Genomic DNA, 20,018 nt, shown 5'->3' with positions numbered 1-20,018 from the left:
AGCACTCCTGTAGCAATGACAGTTAGCTCTTAAAGTTATGTACTTACTTGATTCCTGTGGTCTATGTCTAGTACCATCAGGTTGAATGCACTTATTGTAAGTCGCTTTGGACAAAAGCGTCTGCTAAATGACATGTAATGTAATGTAATGTAATGTAATGATAAGAACTCCATATCTATCTATTCTATCTGTGAAACTGAGCGTGTGCTATGTGATGAGCACCTTGTTTTTCCCAGGAAATGAAGCAGATAGATTTCACAACATAGCCTATTGTGAATTTAGCAAAGCATTGGCCCCTACAATTATTCATACATCATTATAACTAAGTTATAAGGCACTAAGAAGACTTGAGTGGATTATAAAATCCCTAAACAGCATACAATGATCTGAATGTTTCTTTCCATTACGATTTCAGTTAAAACATGCAGTTCTTCCCTTTTTCACTTTGGTTAACATGAAGCTGGATTTGGCCGACAGCTGAGGAGGTCACGCCTTCAGATGTTCAAATGGCCAAACTATTATCAACCTCTGCTGGATCCAGGTATGTGTATGGGATCTCCAGACTTTTGTTTCTGGCTTCGATGTGTGCACTTAACACTTCAAGCTCTGCTTGAAAAGCCTTGATCAGCTTGCAGGGAACCTTCTCACAGAAATGGTGCTGTTGGTAATGGCCAAGAGGGACCTGAGGAGATCAGTGAAGCATTTTAAAGTCACACTTTGTATTTTCCACTAACTTTGTTAACAAATCTTTATCAAACATCAATAATTGGCCAAATATTGGACAGCTGAAGGAAGTGAGGATTTCAATAGCTTGAACAGGATATTTTTGACAAATGTACCTACTTTACACCACTAGAATATAAATGATTTATGTAAATACTTTTTCATGAGGTTTTGGATACTTACAAAGTCAGAGTACTGCTTGCTTAGTAGCCACAAGATGGCCATTCCGTTAGCTGTTGCGCCCTTGTTAGGCAATGTCTGCAGCATTGTGGCCTCACTTGTTGTCGCCTTTGTGGTTGGTGGAGGACGCTGCAGGGAGACCGGACTGTTGGGCATCCAGCCACTGTAGTCGTACTGCAATGAAGGAATGATTGACAGATGAGTGACTGATACTTATTAAAGCCATGTCAGTCCGTGGGTCAGTCTGTCCACTAAGATCCACACTGAAATATTTTAACGGTCATTACATAAACTTCATTGGTTTATTTGTGCAGGAGTTCTGGTGGGCAGGTATTGTGGCTTTGAGCTGAATCAAACAAGACACAAGGATGATAAATCCAGACAGGATTTATTTAAAAAAAGACATGGCTCTGACAATACACGAAGATTATTCAACATCATCAATCTTGCACAACAAACTCAAACCAAAACAATAATCGTATCACTAGACGCAGAAAAAGCTTTTGATCAAGTAAACTGGACTTTTTTATTATATACATTGTATAGATTTGGTTTTGGGGAGTCGTTCATCCATTGGATTAAAACCAGTGGCGGCTTGTTCATAAGGGCGATCGGGCGACGCACCACCAAAGGGGGAAAAGGAGGATTTTTTTTTCTATCATATTCTTTACAGTGTTATAGCGGTTGTGACAGTTCTAGACAGTTGGAGTAGCTCTGTATGTCATTATCCAATCAGCGTAGGGCTGTGCTTCATGAAGTACCGCCCCTTTTGGGCGATTTCAGTCAGGGTGAAAATCGCCCTGACTGCTGTCATTGACTCTCATGTAATGTCAGTTTTTTTCATATTGCAGTCGTTACAATGCATTCTCTATGGGTTCCGGGAGGGCTCGCCCTAACGTGCTTTCGTCATACATAACGTGAGCATAGACCACGTAACTGCCGCGCAAGTCGAATTCAAGGACATCATGGCAAATGTACGGAGCAACTCCATAATTTCACAGAAAGAAATCCCCTTCAGTCGTCGTAGTAACGAAGAAAAATTGGCAACTAAACAATTAGGACCTCCCAGACCAAATTTAAACATAAAACAAGTTTCTACAAAGGGAGGGAAATCATATAACCGGGGATTTTCGCGGAGCTGGTATGAACGGAAAACTTGGCTAGCTGGCTGTGAGGCAGCTAACGCTCTGTTCTGCTACCCTTGCACATTGTTTCATCCTGATGGCAGCACGGCAGACACCACCGCATGGACAACTACAGGAGTCACCGACATGCACCATCTGTCCGAAAAGGTGAAGAAACACGAGTCCTCTAAGATCCACATGGACAGTTGTCTGAGGTTTTCTGCGTTTGGGCGGGTGAACATTGCAATGCAGCTGGATGAAAGCTACAGGCTAGCGGTTCATCGTCACAACGATGAGGTGAGCAAGAACCGGCACATCCTGGCCGGCCTCATCGACTGTGTCAAATTTTGTGGCGTGTTTGAGTTAGCTTTGAGAGGGAAAGATGAAAGTGAGGGCTCCAACAACCCAGGCGTTTTTCGTGGCTTGGTTGACTTGGTGGCATCGCTGGATGAGGTGTTTGAGGAGCACTTGAAAACTGCCACAGTTTTCAAGGGGACGTCAAAGACCGTGCAGAATGAGCTCCTGGAAAGCATGCTAGCGGTCATCAGAGGACATATCACGGAGGAGGTCAAGTCCGCTAAATTTGTTGCCATCCAAGCGGATGAGACCACCGACGTTTCAACACAGACGCAGCTGGTGCTTGTGTTGAGATACGTCGACTCAAAACATGCGGTGCAGGAGCGTTTCTTTGAGTTTCTACCTGTTATGGATTCAACATCTGAGTCGATAGCTAGTGTGCTTATGGACAGACTGAACGGTCTTTTTTCCGAAGGCGAAAGAGAGAAACTCATTGCGCAAGCCTATGATGGAGCCAGTGTGATGAGAGGAGAGAAGGCTGTTGTACAGCAGAAGGTGCGTGCGCATTTCAAAAATGCCCATTATGTGCATTGCTATGCACACCAGCTGAATCTGATCATGCAGCAGGCCACTTCTCATGTCCCAGCAGTGAGAGTTTTCTTTTCCGACCTGTGCGGTATTGCCACTTTTTTCACCCGGTCACCAAAACGCACCAGCATACTTGACCAGATCGTTGAAAGAAGGCTGCCGAGAGCTTCAGCCACAAGATGGAACTTAAGTAGCAGGATCGTCAACACTGTGCACGAGAACCATGATGACCTCATGCAGTGTTTTGAATCCATCACGACATCGGGTTCATTTGGCAGCACCACAGTGAGGGAGGCATCTGGCTTCCTGAGGATGCTGCAGGATGAGGACTTCCAGTTTTTTCTGCAGCTGTTTCATCAGATCATGCCTCACGTTGACATGCTGTACCAGCAGCTGCAGAAGGAGGACATTGATGCAGTCTTCATCAAGCGTGCCCTCCAGAGCTTCACAAGCAGTGTGCAGGCAATAAGGTAAGATACAATAATATTGTTCAATCCTTCTTAATACTGAACCTTGTCATAAATACACTCACTGGCCACTTTATTAGGTACACATGTGTAACTTAATTCAATGCAATACAATAACTCTGCTATAAAATCTACATTAATGTAATTTACCGTATACATTTTCAGTTTTTGTTGATGTCAAAAGGTGATTCTACTTTGTTTATTACTGAGGTCATAGTGGATGATTGTGGAGTATTAGAGAGTGCATTATATTGACTGGTGTTCCTAATATTTTGTCCACTCCATTAACATACAAAATATTAGAAACACTTTTCAAGATAATGCAATTTATTACACCACCAGCATCACCACTCACTACAACATCAATAATGAAGATAAAGTAGAATTATCACTTTTCTGACAATGTCAATAAAGCTGAAAATGTAAGTGCTTTGAAAAAGCAGAAGTTATAGCAGCTGTTGTATTGAATTTTATTGCACACGTGTATCTAATTAAGTAGCTGGTGACTGTATATACATTAGGTAAACCTAGATACTATTGTTACTAATAGCTAGATAAATATTGGTGTTTTGAAATTAGCATTTTCTTCACTTTTCTAAATGCTACCAGACACTCATATTTTCATGTACTAACACTGTTGGTCTGCTTGCCCTCAGAGACTCCTCTCAACAGCAGCAGGAAGTAGTGACCAGAACCACAAGACCAAGGAGGGCCTTGGGAGAAGAGGACAAGCAGAGGCTGTCAAGGGAGATCTGCAGCACAATCCTGGCTCACGTCAAAGAAAGGTTCTCTTTCAGCGACCACCTTGTGAGTGCCACACTACTACAGGCTGAGATGTTTGAGCAGCACTGCCATACGTTTCCTGTTGAGGCTCTGAATGCCACTCTGAGGGCATATCCCATGCTGAACAAGGCAAAACTCAGGACAGAACTTTCTCTCATCTATGAGAATCCTGAATTCAAGGGCTGTTGTGGTGCTCTGGCACTGTACCAGGTGCTGCAGAGATACAACCTCCAGGAGACCTTTTCTGAGACTGTGGCTCTGTTGAACATACTCATAACCACTCCCATGACCACGGCTGAAGCTGAGCGGTGTTTCTCTACCCTGAAGAGAATCAAGACGTTCCTGCGCAATGCAATGGGCCAGGAACGTCTGAATGCACTGGCCATGCTCTCCATGGAGAGGGAGCTAGTCAGGAACATGCCTGATTTCAATGAGAGGGTTATTGATCACTTTGCTGCTGTAGTGAATTTGAACATTTTTGCTAATGTAGTGTAGAAATACTCTCAATCTTAGTCTCTCTCTGTCACACACACACACACACACACACACACATACATATGTATATATATATATATATATATATATACACAAAATCTAATAACTGTTGATGTTGGTTTTTAATAGTTATTTTTTATTTTTTTCATTCAAATGCTGATTTCAGGCAATGTGTTCATCTGTTTATATTTGTTTGTTTTCATTTTTGCAAATCTACACAATTGGCCAGAGATTATATTTGTATATAGTTCACTGTTGAATGTGTGCACTTTAATTTGCACTTAAAGATAATTAAACTGCACAAAATCTTTAAAATGTTGTTACTGATATGGCAATCTGTACATTTACTCTATTATGTTTCTGCAAATACAAAGTATTGTTTGTGCAATGTTGAGCAATTTGAATTCACTACCCCTTCATTTGGATTTATATAAACTATTTGTTACAATGTTACATTATATGTATATGCATCTGGTAAAACCTGTACTTTTGTGGCTGAGAAACTAAATGCCAACTTAGACAAAATATCAACTTGGCTGTCCTCATCTTGTTTAACTCTGAACACTAAAAAGACAAACTCTGTCTGCTTCTCCATCAAAAAACTACCTCTAACAAACCTCCTGAATATAAAAATTAATGGAGCGCTCATTGAACAAGTACCTGAAGTAAAATATCTGGGAATAATTATAGACTATCAGTTGAACTTTAAAAGTCATATTAAGAAAATGTGTAAAACCATCAAGGCAAACTTAGGATGTTTTATGATTATAAGAAACTGTTTGACTTTTAACTGTGCTTTTCTTTTTCTAAATTCTATGATTCTCTCACATATATCTTATGGCTTGACCACATGGTCCTAGGCTCACCAGTCATCAATTAAGGCTATAGAGTGTCTTTTTAACCGAGCCTTGAAAGTCCTGGACAAGAAGAGAATAAGGTACCATCACTGCCAAATTCTAAGCAAATATAAGATCTTAAGTTTTGCTAATTTTATTTCCTTCCACTCAATTAAATTGGTCTTCAAATGCCTAAATAATGCTGCTCCCCAACTGCTCTGCAAGACAATAACAAGACTGCAAAGTGGTACCAGATCCACCACCCGAGCAACGTCAAAAGGCAATTGTAGTATCCCATTCCGCAGAACATCTTTTGCTCAAACTGCCTTTTCAATAAAAGGGACAAAATTATGGAACTCACTGCCAGACTACTTGAAATGTATCCCTACATTTGTTGCATTTAAAAAACAAACAAAAGTGTGGCTACTTCAGCAACAATCTTGCTCTCATACTTAGTTTTTTACTATTTAGTTTTAATATTTAGCTTGTATTCTCTCTGTATTATTATTATTATTATTATGCTGTTGTTTTATGCCTGTATTTTTAATAATGTTAATCTGTATTATTATTTTTGATCAAAAGCCCTACTAGGGACAAGTGTCGTGAATTAGCTTTGGCTAAAAACACTATGATGCATACATCAGATAAACTGTCAAGATTGTCTATGTTTTTGTATCTGTCCCTATTCAAATAAACCTTAAATTACAGCTATTTGTAATTTAAAAAAAACCAATACTTTAAAGAACTGTAAATAAATACTTGTTTTTGACTTATACTTGTTTTTGACTTGTATGTAGTCCCCTTCATATTTAATGGTAAAGCAAGCATATCCATCCATGTTCAAAGATATTTGAAGGTAAACTGATTCACAGTTTATCTCTCTGTTGATCTTCATTTGTAGAGCCAAGGTAATTTTATTAATTGAAGACTCCTGGATGTAACTTTTCACTGTAGCTGTTACATTTGGTATTGCTATGTAAGTTGACCAGAAAATAACAAGATGTGGCAATTATCTTGCTGCCTATTAATTTTCCCATTGAAACGGGTCACCTTAGTCATCGTCAGAACAGTTGCCCCCCCTGGAAAATTTGTCAGGAGCCGCCACTGATTAAAACACTATACACCTCACCTAAAGCTACTGTCACTGGCACCAGGCAAGGATGTCCACTCTCTCTATCTTTATTCGCTATCTTTATAGAACCACTTGCTGCCGATATACGTCAAAACAAAATCATAAAAGGAGTTGACACCACAAACCACCAGCACAAAATAAGCCTCTACACAGATGATGTTTTACTGTATCTACAGGACCCACTACCGTCACTAACAGAAACCTTCAATCTTATCAACATGTTTTCCATAATCTCCAACTATACAATAAACTGGAACAAGTCCACTATACTACCACTCTCAGAAGATGCCTGGGAATGCACTGGAAATATTAAATATTTAGGCATCGACTTTTCCCCCAGGCTGTCAGAGTTGTTCCATCTCAACTACAATCCATTATTAAAAGCAATAGAAGATAATCTCCAGCGCTGGATGAATCTACCACTATCTCTATTAGGACGAACAGCCACAGTCAAAAGGAAAATACTCCCCCACATCAACTACTTTTTCTCAATGATACCCACCATAACGACAATTGGTTTAAATCTATTGACTCTATCATTACTCATTTCTACTGGAAAAATAAAAAAGCAAAATTTAAACTGTCTACTTTATAAAAAAGCAAATCCCAAGGATTACTTTTACTACCTCGCAAATCAAACACAATACATCGCAAAATGGATCCACCAAACCAACCACAATACCTCATGGTTAGACCTAGAACAACACTATTGCCAAAACAACTACTCTCAGATCTATCTTTCCTAAATACAACCAGGGTTGGATTGGACGGGTTGAAGGCTGAGGCGGGCGGGGGCTCCGGGCCTGTTCTCTTGGGGCATAGCGGGGCCTCGGGTCGAGACAGGTGGGAAGGACTCTTTCAAACAGAACAAAAAACAAAACAATAAAATAAAAAAAATTAAAAAATGAAACATAATAATAATAATAATAATAATAACAAATAAACCCACTCTTCAGTGGGCAGACCTCCTCCCAAGGGCCTGGAGTTACCCACACCAGGAAGTGCCACAGTAAGATTGGCAATGGGCCAGCAGCTGCCTCCAGGATTAGCAACCACAGACTTTTGCACACAATGCACACCAGGAACAACAGATAATTACCTTCACACACTCTGGGCTTGTCAACCGGTTTACTCTTTTTGGAGCTCTGTCACAGAAAACCTCTCCACCATATTCGACTGCAGAATCCCTTCATCCCCACAGCTCTGCTTACTAGGAGACACTTTAGTAATCACCATACCCAACAAATACAAGAACAGCTTGCTCACTAAGCTAACTGTCGCTAAGAAAACAATTCTCCTCAATTGGAAAACAAAAAAAAATCAATAAACATCAATCACTGGATCAACATTCTCTTGGAACACATCTCTATGGAAAAAAACACTGCCCACAATAACAACAAAATAACAGCTTTCACAGAAAGATCGTCCCCATTACTCTCCTCTATGGGCCTGTACCTACACCAGTGCCACGCACATTCCTTAACAAAACACATCACAATCTCAAGCCCACGCGCCCGCACACACACACACACACACGTCCGTCAGACGCTGCACACGCGTTGTTGCGCATACGCCTACGTGACGGCTGCGTGACGGGTGAACTACGCCTTAAATACGTGACTTGAAGACCTGCATGACTGTTAAGTACAATTCTACATGAGCGTACAGGCACACGCTCTGTAGTGTTTGTGGAAATCAAATAGGGACGGGTCATTCGTGCCGTGCCACGTGCGAACGTAGCGGACGCCTGTGCGCACGCTCGTCTCAATGTACAAATAATTATTTATTTCATGATGACAAATTTTGAGTTTAACAGCTGCTTCGCTTCACAATTAAAGCAATCCATGTATCACCAAGAGAGACTGATGAGACAGTTTAGGCTATTTCAAGTCTACACATGCACACGTTAAGGCGTCTGAAGTGTTGGCTTTAGGACAATAACACACACGCGTTAACGCATGTCACGTGTGTACGCCTATAACGGTATATCAGAACTGGACCATTTCTAAGGCGCCAAACTGAGGAAGAGGCTGTGCGCATTTACGCACGAGGGCCATTGGATCATCAGGACCTGACAGTTATTCATTATCTTTGTTCTGCAGTACATCTACACAGATCAGCTGTTACACAGACTCTCATAGGTTCATACGGGATTGTTTATAAGAAAGCAGAACTTATAGATGAACTCCAAGCCCAAGCTCCAAGCACAAGCTCCAAGCACCATAACAGCTGTCACCGCTGAATATTAATTAGACATGCGGACCTGTCCAATGAATATTACGTAGCCATGTGGACAACGCAGTCTCTTCACAATATGATTCCACCAGGCACTTCCCTCAAAACAGCCTAATTAAGCCTCAGGTTTTGGCCAGAAAAACTTTAAGTTTATCTGGTACATACGAGATAGTCTCTCTCTTCATCTATAAGTTATATATGATAGTAACAATCCCGTATGAACCTGAGACTGTGTGTCAGTGGCAAAAGCAGAAATAATATTTCAGGTGGGCCAGTACAAACGTGGATGGGCCATCTTTTTTCCAGAAAAAGGACTCGTAAAAATTTAGAACTATAAAAATGACAAATATAGACAAACTGGAAAAACAGTGACGATTTTACTTTGCAACATTATGCACTACAAAGGAAATGACAGCAAAACACTGCCTATAACACAAACTCTCCCAACAGAGCTCTATAAAGGTTGTACACAATACAACAGTAAAGACAAAACATGCGTATCGGCCCTATCGCACGGCACAATAAATCATTTTATTTAGTGCCAACTACAGATGAACCCAAACCGTAGATAGGGTGTTAACGCACAGCATAACATAGGCCTGCATCAGACAGAATTCTCACAGTAACGGCGATTGTTGTTTCAGTACCACGGACATGCGTAACAGAACATGCGCAGATCATACAAATTTGCCAGAAAAGCAAATCGAACAATGAAAACAACTAGCAGATGTATGAATTATGACAGAACAACACACGCTTTCATTTATAATAAATCGACCATATACAATGAGGTCTGGTTGAAATTTGGCTTCTGTGCGAAAAAATGTGCTACTCAAAACAATTAAGCACAGTTGGTCCATATGGCTTATACACATCACAACATTAGTTACAGGTAAACCCAAACAGTAGATAAGGTGTTAACGTACAGCATAACATAGGCCTGCATCAGACAGAATTCTCACATTAACGACAAGTGTTGTTTCAGTACCACGGACAGCTCATGCGTAACAGAAAATGCACAGATCATAGCCTACAGCAACCAGTTAGTGTGGAAACCAGTAAGGACACAACACCGGCCTTTAGACTTGCTGTTGTCTCACGCCAGTGTTTACTTGTACTGTTTAAGGTTGAGCTGCCAGCCGTTTTGAGAAATAAAGCATGACGCGGTGCGAGCCGCAAATATAACGACCACCCATGTCCGACTGGTCCCTCCTCCACGGAGTTCCAGGGTGTGGAGAGGCTCATCCCACATGGGCCGGGTTACAAATACAATTATATATTTTTTGCCTTTCTTACATATATGTTTATATTTTTTGTAACAAAATATGTTTTTATCAAACTTGGCTGGGTGGGCCAGTGAGTAAAATGGGCGGGTCACTAGGCCCATTACTGGCTACGCGTCTGCTATGTGTAACAGCTGTGTAGATATGCTGCAGAACATAGAAAATGAATAACTGTCCAATGGCCCTCGTGCGTAAAGGCGCACAGCCTCTTCCTCAGTTTGGCGCCTGAGCAATGGTCCAGTCCTGATATACTGTTATAGTCGTACACGCATTACAGGCGTTAACGCATGTATGTTATTGTCCTAAAGCCAATGCTTCAGACACCTTAATGTGTGCATGTGTAGACTTGAAACAGCCTAAACTGTCTCATCAGTCTCTCTTGGTAATACATGGACTGCTTTAATTGTGAAGCGAAGCGGCTGTTAAACTCAAAATTTGTCATCATAAAGTAAATAATTATTTGTACATTGAGATGAGCGTGCGCACAGGCGTCCGCTACGTTCACACATGGCATGACACTTTTCACCCGTCATCTTATGATTGTCTGGTGTACTCGCAATACGCATGCCTGTACGCATGCCTATTCATCAGTCTTTATGCAGGCACAGGCGAAGCTGTTAAGGCGTTTTAGTATAGTTTGCTGGCATAAAATACCCCTCATAACACACACACACACACACACACACACACACACACATATCTATGTATGTATGCATATGTATATATTAGGGGTGGGCGATATGGCCCTAAAAGATTATCACGATATTTCAGAGTATTTTCGCGATAACGATATTCTTGGCGATATTAAAAAATACTGAAAAATATATAGAAAATTATTTTTTAGTCTGTATAAATAAATAAAAATTGTACGACAAAATAAAAATCAATCATAAATCTAAATCTAGTGTAAATTGCAAATCTCAACAGTTGCCAAATACAAAAAAATTACTTACTTGAGTATTAGCAAATAATAATAAAATATAACACCTCACAAACACATCATTGCCTGTTTTAATTAATTATTGTAAAGGAGAATAAAGGTTCTTCTATGTTTTATTTAAGGCATCTTATTTTGACAGTCTTCTTGTAATTTCTGTGGTGGATTCTGTGCTCTTATTTTGAAAGCTGCATTTGTATAGCGACAGGAAGTAATAGTAGCTTTTTGTGATTAAAACAACTTTAATTGTTAACTAATGTTAGCTTGCGGCTAACGAACGGCACAATGCACACAATGCAACAGTGTGTTTGGACCGTTTGGACCTCTGACAGGACAGGTTGATAGTATTTAGATCGGCTCACGCACACACAGACGCACAGAGAGAGAGAGAGTGGGGACAGGACTGATACATTACAGACAGGTAGGTGCTTGTTTTGAAGCGCAGTGGGAGGGCAGCTCGGTATATTCAGTGCGTGTGTGTGAATGCGTGCGCATGTCTCGGAGGAGGACAGAGAAGTGGGTCGGGGTTTTGACTGACTGACGGGTGACAGACACTGCTGAGCAGAGACACAACGCAAAATAACTTTATGTTATGAATAGTGTAGATATACTTTCAGTAGCTTGAAATGTGACATTAGCGCAGCACAAGAGACTCTGGTGGGCCGCCAAGGTCTAGGTAATTAATAGGAAATCCTTATGCCACTATGTCAAGAAGTAGGGCATGTTGCCAATATCGTGATATGCATTTTTTTTCCCCACAAAAAAAATATACCGGTATGATCGTGAACGATACGATATGGCACACCCCTAGTATATATATCTATATATTATTTAATCTTATGCCTCTGTGCACATCGTTGTACAGTAGTGTTCAATATAATAGCAGTCCAATGTGACTAACCAGATTAATCCAGGTTTTTAGTATATTTATTATTGCTACATGGCAAACAAGGTACCAGTAGGTGCAGTAGATTCTCAGAAAACCAACAAGACCCAGCATTCGTGACATGCAGCTCTTAAGGCTTCGTTGAAAGGGGTCCGTTCAAAAATATAGCAGTGTGGCATTCAATCAGTGAGGTCATCCATTTTGTGAAAAAACAGGTGTGAATCAGATGGCCTCTATTTAAGGATGAAGCCAGCACTTGTTGAACATGCATTTCTCTTTGAAAGCCTGAGGATAATGGGTTGTTCAAGATATTGTTCAGAAGAACAGTGTACTTTGATTAAAAAGTTGATTGGAGAGGGGAAAACAATTATAGGCTGTTCAGCTTAAATGATCTCCAATGCTTTAAAATGGAGAGCAAAACCAGAGACACGTGGCAGAAAACGGAAGACAACCATCAAAATGGATGGAAGAATAAGCAGAATGGCAAAGGATCAGCCAATGATCAGCTCCAGGATGATCAAAGACAGTCTGGAGTTACCTGGAAATGCTGTGACAGTTAGAAGACGTCTGTGTGAAGCTAATCTTTTTACAAGAATACCCCGCAAAGTCCCTCTGTTAAAAAAAAGGCATGTGCAGAAGAGGTTACAATTTGTAAAAGAACACATCAACTGGCCTAAAGAGAAATGGAGGAACATTTTGTGGATTGATGAGAGTAAAATTGTTCTTTTTGGGTCCAAGGGCCGCGGACAGTTTGTGAGAAGAGCCCCAAACTCTGAATTCAAGCCACAGTACACAGTGAAGACAGTGAAGCATGGTGGTGCAAGCATCATGGTATGGGTATGTTTCTCCTACTATGGTGTTGGGCCTATTTATCACATACCAGGGTTCATGGATCAGTTTGCATATGTCAAAATACTTGAAGAGGTCATGTTGCCTTATGCTGAAGAGGACATGCCCTTGAAATGGGTGTTTCAACAAGACAATGACCCCAAACACACTAGTAAACCAGCAAAATCTTGGTTCCCAACCAACAACATAGATGTTATGGAGTGGCCAGCCCAATCCCTGGACAATTGAGAACTTGTGGGGTGACTTCAAAAATGCTGTTTCTGAAGCAAAACCAAGAAATGTAAATTAATTGTGGAATGTTGTTAAAGAATCTTGGAGTGGAATAACAGCTGAAAGGTGCCACAAGTTGGTTGACTCCATTCCACACAGATTTGAAGCAAATATAAAAAAAACTGTGGTCATACAACTAAATATTAGTTGCTAAATCCTAGAAAACGGCAGACACAGCTATTTTTTTTAACACACCCCTTTCAACTAAATGCCCGATTGCACAGCCTTAAGAGCGTGCATATCACAAATGCTGGGTCTTGTTGGTTTTCTGAGAATCTACTGCACCTACTGGTACCTTGTTTGCCATGTAGCAATAAAAATATATATTTAAAAACCTGGATTAATCTGGTTAGTCACATTGGACTGCTATTATATTGAACACTACTGTACATTTGTGTTTTTCTTTGTTGTCGTTTGCGTTGTATGTCTGCTGTCTTTACTTGTGGTCCACTTGGTGTAGTGTATTTGTCCCTCATGTCACCTTGTTTGTTACGTCATTTCACCAATAAAATATAATTTAAAAAAATAATAATAAAAAAAACACAAAAACTTGTTTAGAGACAAAAGACTGAATGTGGTTCTCTCATGCACTGCAAAATATGTATGTTAGTGTCATCATTGTGAGTGCATTTGTTGCATGAGCTTAAAGCATCACTGTGTCTAAGTGCAGCCTCACAGACCTGCCCGCATGTCTGCAGACATTTGTTTCTCCCAATTTCAGAAAGAAAATGCAAAACTTCATCAACACATTCGACAAAAAACATTATAGTTGATAATTTCCCAAGATTAAAAGGCCTTGCCTGTCCATAGTTCACAGCTGAATGCTGTGCAGAGCAAGTGAAGATCACCATGGTGACAAACTTGACCATCTCAGCCACAGTGGTAAAACTCTGAGGAATTCCTGAGAATCAGAGGTAATAAACTGCATTAATTCAAGACGTCCATTTTAATGTCATGTACATTCAAGAAATCTCATGGCACACCACCATCCAAATACTTAAAAATGAAACATGATAGCCCATTATAGTACTTCATATAATAAGCACATATACTACACTTAGGTTCACAAAGAATAGTTTGATGTGATAGCACAATATAACTGGCTAAAGTTGTGTAATGTGCAGTGTAACCTTGGAGTCAGAATCTTCGTTTGTTACAGCTTGTTACATAAGTTGGCATGTATGATTCTAAACATTTATTAAGAGTTTTATTAAGATGAATTAATTAAGCCCACCTGTGCTTTTTTGGGAAAGGAATCCATGTTCAAAAATGTCCGCAATCCACTTCTGCAGTTCAGAGTCTTTCTGGACCTCGGCATCACTCTTGTAGTAGAAGCTGAGCACTCCCTTCACAAACCTTTAAGAAATATAGATGAGTTAATGTAAAACACATCATGAGTTGAACTACACATTTTGGCAGCATTGAGACACTTATTCATAAGATTAAATAGTCATCTCTTCTTTATTCTCTGTAAGACTTTGGTGACATATTGAACAAGTATATCATACATCTTTAACGGAACAGTTAAGATTGGCACCTTTGTGAGTTCGGTATGGAGCTACAACCAGGTGGCAATTAGCGTAGCTTAGCATGAAGATGGGAAACAGTTAGTTTGTAAATTGTATCTCTTTTGTTTAAATTATACAAAACAAAAGAGGGCAAAATTTGGCTTCTTTTTCTGTAATATCAGGACACCTTAACTACCTGTGGATGATGTCCCAAAGCTTGAGTCCATCATCTCTGTAGTAGAAGTTCGGCACATCCTCCAACCCACGCTCAGCAATGTCTTCTGGTATGCAGAGAGAGCTGTAGGTCATTGAGGACATGGACCTCTTCAGGAGTGTGATCACACCCTCCCCACCAGTAGATGTATACTAGGAAACAGTCAAATATATAGGGAATTAAAGTAAAGACAAATACTGTACATGATATTGAGAAAAAAAGTCTACTGATCATGTTGTTCTTTTCATACCTTTTTAAAAAATCCATTCTCAGATATCAGCAGACTTCGAGCCAAGTGGTTGATCACTACAGTGCCGCGAGTGTGAGGTTTGAGGAGCTGAGGAAACAAGGGAACTCTATTAATAACGTGTTAATAAAGTAAAAAATATTGATATGTCTACACCATTTAGCAGTGTGAAATACTTAAATACACACTAAAATATGATCCATCAACTTCGGAAGATACGAGTCCACAAGAAGATACAAATCAGTAAGTTCAGTTTCCCCCCTTCAGTTACCTTGTACAGTGGGTGCACCATGGGCAGGTTGCGCAGCAGCGACACTGCAAACACCTCAGCCAGCAGATGAGTGCGCAGCAGGTGAACGTTAAGCTCATGCTCGTTGAAATCTGCACTTCTCACAAAAATCTTGGCCATCAGCCAGTCGTACTCAGAATCAGTAGGGAAGAAGATGGGATTGTCATCTGCTGGAGCCTGCTTCAGCTGCAGGAGAAGGAAGGGGAATGAGGTTCATTTGAATCATTAGATCCATTACCAGTACTGGGCCCTGTACTACGTCACAGGATTTTAGGTTAGCAAGGTAGCTTCAGGGTTAAGTAAACATGTGACACATCTATTGGCTATGCTTGATCGTACCTGAATAGCAATTGGCATCAGCTTATCATCAGGTGATTTGTGGAGCAGGACAAGAGGAGCCATTAAGTACTGCCTCTTCCCATTGATGTTGTTTTGTTTCAGTCCATCCAAACGCTTGTAGTCACACAGGAATATGTTGCCTTTCTGTTTTAGTGAATTAGAACAAAGAAAGTTATTTTAATCCCATGTATACACTCAGTGAACATGTATGTGCAACATGTTCATTTAATATGGAGGAAAACATGATTAATACTAAGATCAAATAAGGTCAAGACAATCACCTTCATTTCATCTGCCAAGCTACACTGTCCACCGGGGAAGACCATGTTGTCAGTGACAGGGAAGTTATCTGGCAGAGTTGAACAGCGTCGGATCAACATGGGGTTGATACCATTCAAGTACTGGTAGCCAAAAAACCTGTCCTCCTTCCAATGTTGCTGGACATAGTCTGATAAAAGAACAGAGTATAAAATCTCAGGCCCTGTTGTTTTCTGGCATTAACATGCATCTTGTGTGACATGTTGACTAGTGGACAGCCTTCAGAACAAGGCCTGAATGCAGCTTAGATGCACTGAGATCTGATTGCCAATCCATATTCTTTGAGCAGTTTGCGTGCAAAAGCCAATGGCAATGTTCTACAAATGCATCAAACATCTGGTTTGCTTGATGTCAATGAATCTATAGCTGGTTGGAGACCTTTCAGTTTGTGGCCCCGGGCAGTTGACTATTTAACGGTAAAGTTTGTATCTGGTGTTTTTTCCCCTGTGAACCAGAGACACGAGATCTTGCAAGATTAAATTCTCGTTGCGTTAAAAATCAGTCTTGCGAGATTTGTGAGTTATCCAAACTTCTATTTGTGACCTGTGGGGGCAGTAAAATGAAAATAAGAAGAGGAGGAGAAGGAGGGGAAGCAGTAAGCAGCCAGAATGAAGTTGCAGGGGCCGGCGGCTCATTAAGAAGAGTAAGAACGAATCGATGCGGCACAGTCCTCCTGCAGCAGTCTCTCCCAGCTGCAGAGCCAGAGTCTGCAAATTGCTAACAGGCTAACAGTTAGTTCTGTAGCAGTACAGTGTGTATGTGCTGCTGCTGCAGGAGGTGTTCACCTAGCGATCTCTTGTTTGTTTACAACAAGCACTGAAGCACTGGTCTCTATAATTAGCCATGCTGCTTTGTTTTGATCAGCTGCTGATGTTGTGCAGTTAGCGACGGCGGCACAGTTGTGTCTCCCGTCTTTAATCTGTCGCATATGTGATCACGGTTGAAACTGTCCCTAAGCGATTAAGAGACGATAGAAAACCATACGTCACCTCCGGAGTCTCATTAATCCCTCTGGGGGATTTTATTTTTTTATTTATCTTATTTTAACATTTATAAATTTTAGTTTTAGTTTCAATTCGTGGAAGTTTATTAAAAGCTCATGCTTACATCATGCATGTAAAGAGTTATAATAAAACATTTCAAAATGCATGTGCAACTCGGTTAAATAAAAGTCTGTTGGTCCAGTCATCTATTTTGTCATTGTAGTTTTCTTAAAATCTCGTCTCGTCTCGTTCTCGTGAACCCAATATCGCATCTCGTCTCGTGAGCTGAGAGTATCGTCACACCCCTGATCCTCCTCCTGACTGGTTCCTGCCGTCATTCGCTTCTCTGTAGTCAAACCAGCCACCCCTGTATATGTAGTATGCCCGTATTGTGATATTTATGGTAAATTCATTGAGGCTGCTCAGAGCGAGCTGACATGAAGGAAAAACACTTTACTGTCATTCTTTCTCAATTTGCAGAAAAAAACTGTTACCCGCAGAGAGGAGGTGAAGCATTAACTTTACATGAACACAATAATCAAATTGCGTCGCGCCGAAAATGTATGTGTCGGCGAAATTCATGATAAAATGCCCTTGGATAATTACTGTTTAGTAAATATCAAAGGGCCTTTTATTCTGATATTCCACAGTGAAACATTCTGTAAGTTTGTGAGAAGATGTCTATTGCCTGTTAAGCGTCTTTGAGTGTCTAGAAGAGCGCTATATAAATTAAATGTATTATTATTATTATTGTACAGTATCAGGTATTCCATTAAACTACATTGATAGTAGGCTACCATATATGTTAGTCTTCCTCAAGAGGAACACCTTATCGATATCATCAATATCAGACCAGTTCTCCTTGGAATTAGCCAGTCCCTCCAGTTTCAGCTGAATTAGCCTAGAAAATAAAAGGGTAACTTCATTATGATGTCTAAAATATTTTTGATATATAAGTACACAGGTAGCTCGGTCTTTAACAGAATTTGAGGACTTTACCCTTACTCTAGAGTGAAGGATAACTCTATGTCCTTGGTGAATGAGAAGTAGTCCTCATGAGGCAGACACCAAATGTCTTGTGTCTTCAGGCAGTCGGGTATTCCCTCTGCATACACACGCCAGCTGGGAAAATAGTGAAGAGCAGTTGAAGAGCAATACACATACAGTCTACTAGTGTATGTGCATTTTTAATTTAGAGTATGCAAGTATACTCTAGTATATCTCTTGAGTATAATATACTCAACAGGTATTCATTATTGCAAAGTATGTAAAAGTATAATTCAGGTGTAACAATGTTATTAGCTGTGTATATAATTATATATTTAACCGAAAGTGGAGGAGGTTTGGATGCCTGTTAGTTTTGGGGTGTATAAAGTTAAAATGTGTAGAGCTGTGAGCTCTCACCGATAGTCTTTCTCTCGCTGATCCAGCTCCTGCTCCCGACTGTACCGGCCATGATCATGGCTCTCTTCAAAGACTCTTAGAGCTAAAAGAAAGAATGTTAATGTACATAGGATGTTGGCATTAATGTACATTAACCTCCTCATAGTCAGAACTCTTCTTTCTTTTATGTCTTCTGTGGTCAGTGAACAGTGTACATGAAACTAATTTCCACAAACCTGTTCCCTCTCTGAAGCGGTGCACCTCGCTGTCAGAGATCCAGCGGTAGATGGGAAAGTTGTAGGTGTCTCCCTCAGGAGAATTCACTTCTATCTTGGTAGGGAACCAAGATTTTTTTGGGGACAAAAGGGAATCTTTTTTCTCCAGCTCTATCAGGATCAGCTTTCCAACGGAGGCAGGGCAGGACACAGTAAAACTAGACACCTAGAGTGATGACAGAGCCAGTTTACATTTTAGAAGAGATGAAGAAAAAGTGTATTTAATAAAAAATAATTGATAATTGGCAATAATAAGCATACAATTATTAATTTGTAGAATAGTTGACACTTTTACAATATGAGCACTGTATACAATTCCAATTCTCAGGATTTCTGTTGCTTTCGCCTTGAGGCCAGCTGTTAAAAAGTTGCAAAGCAGCTAATATTCTGTTGCTGCATGAGTCTGTGGTGGTGAGGGTTTATACCAGCACTTCAAAATTGATATTTAATGTGCCTGTAGCCTCATACTGGCAACGTTGAAGAGGCGGGTTATTTATTATAACAAAGATAGGTAACATACGTACCGCTCCTCTTTTGAATGGTGAAGCCTCACCCAATCTTCTGAGTAACTTGCTTTTACTCTCCCCACCTGTGCCGACCAGCTTAATGAAAACAGCGTTTGAAGTGCCAGCTTTGTCGAGGTCGGCAGTGTGCACTGTTGCTTTGTAATTCACCATTTTTCACACTGAAAAGCAGAAAAAATCACTTAACCTTCATAGTGTAAAGTACAGGTATCACAATAACAATTGGTATCGGCGAAATGAATTAGAAATCAATATATATAAGTATTATAACATATCGCATCATATGTGTCTTAATCTCTGATTCCTCCTTTTATACGTACAGTTTTGTGAGAGGGTCCAGTCAGTAGCAATAGAAAGAGAGATGAAGTAAATGGTAACGTCCTATGGAAGTTAAAGTTGGATTTGGCAGGTTCGAGGCCCCTGGGGGGTATTTAATATTTAATATCTGGTCACATGGCATACGTGTGTGCTAGCGTGCATCAGAAAATGGTCAGATTGGTGAGAAAATTACCAACACACAAGAGACGTGAACCAAAGACTATTTCAGCAAAACATATATATTTGTCTATAATAAAACTAATTAAAAGTTGACCCTGCAAGTCAAACCTCCCTTTTGGTCAAACTCTTTTTTCACATGTCATGTGTTTTGTTGCACCATACCCATCAATTTGGCATTGCTTCTGGAGTGAATCGCTAGACAGTATCTAGTTTTGTGTGCTTGCAAAATATGGAAGAATTATTATTCAAGAGTGTAGATTTTCAGTTTGAGAGCATCATTTGTCTTTCTCATGCTCAGATTTGTTCTCCTCATGCTCACATTTTGCGCTCGCACTCAGATTTCTGCTGCTTTCTT

At 40.2% G+C, this 20,018-nt stretch overlaps 1 pseudogene; it reads right to left on the bottom strand.

The window, feature by feature from the left end:
• Positions 1 to 19,333, bottom strand: LOC131962903 (arachidonate 12-lipoxygenase, 12R-type-like; annotated as a pseudogene).
• Positions 19,334 to 20,018: the final 685 nt, after the last annotated feature.

The sequence above is a fragment of the Centropristis striata genome, chromosome 24 (assembly GCF_030273125.1).
Source record: "Centropristis striata isolate RG_2023a ecotype Rhode Island chromosome 24, C.striata_1.0, whole genome shotgun sequence".
NCBI lineage: Eukaryota > Metazoa > Chordata > Actinopteri > Perciformes > Serranidae > Centropristis > Centropristis striata.
This window is presented reverse-complemented; position numbering and strand designations above follow the sequence as displayed.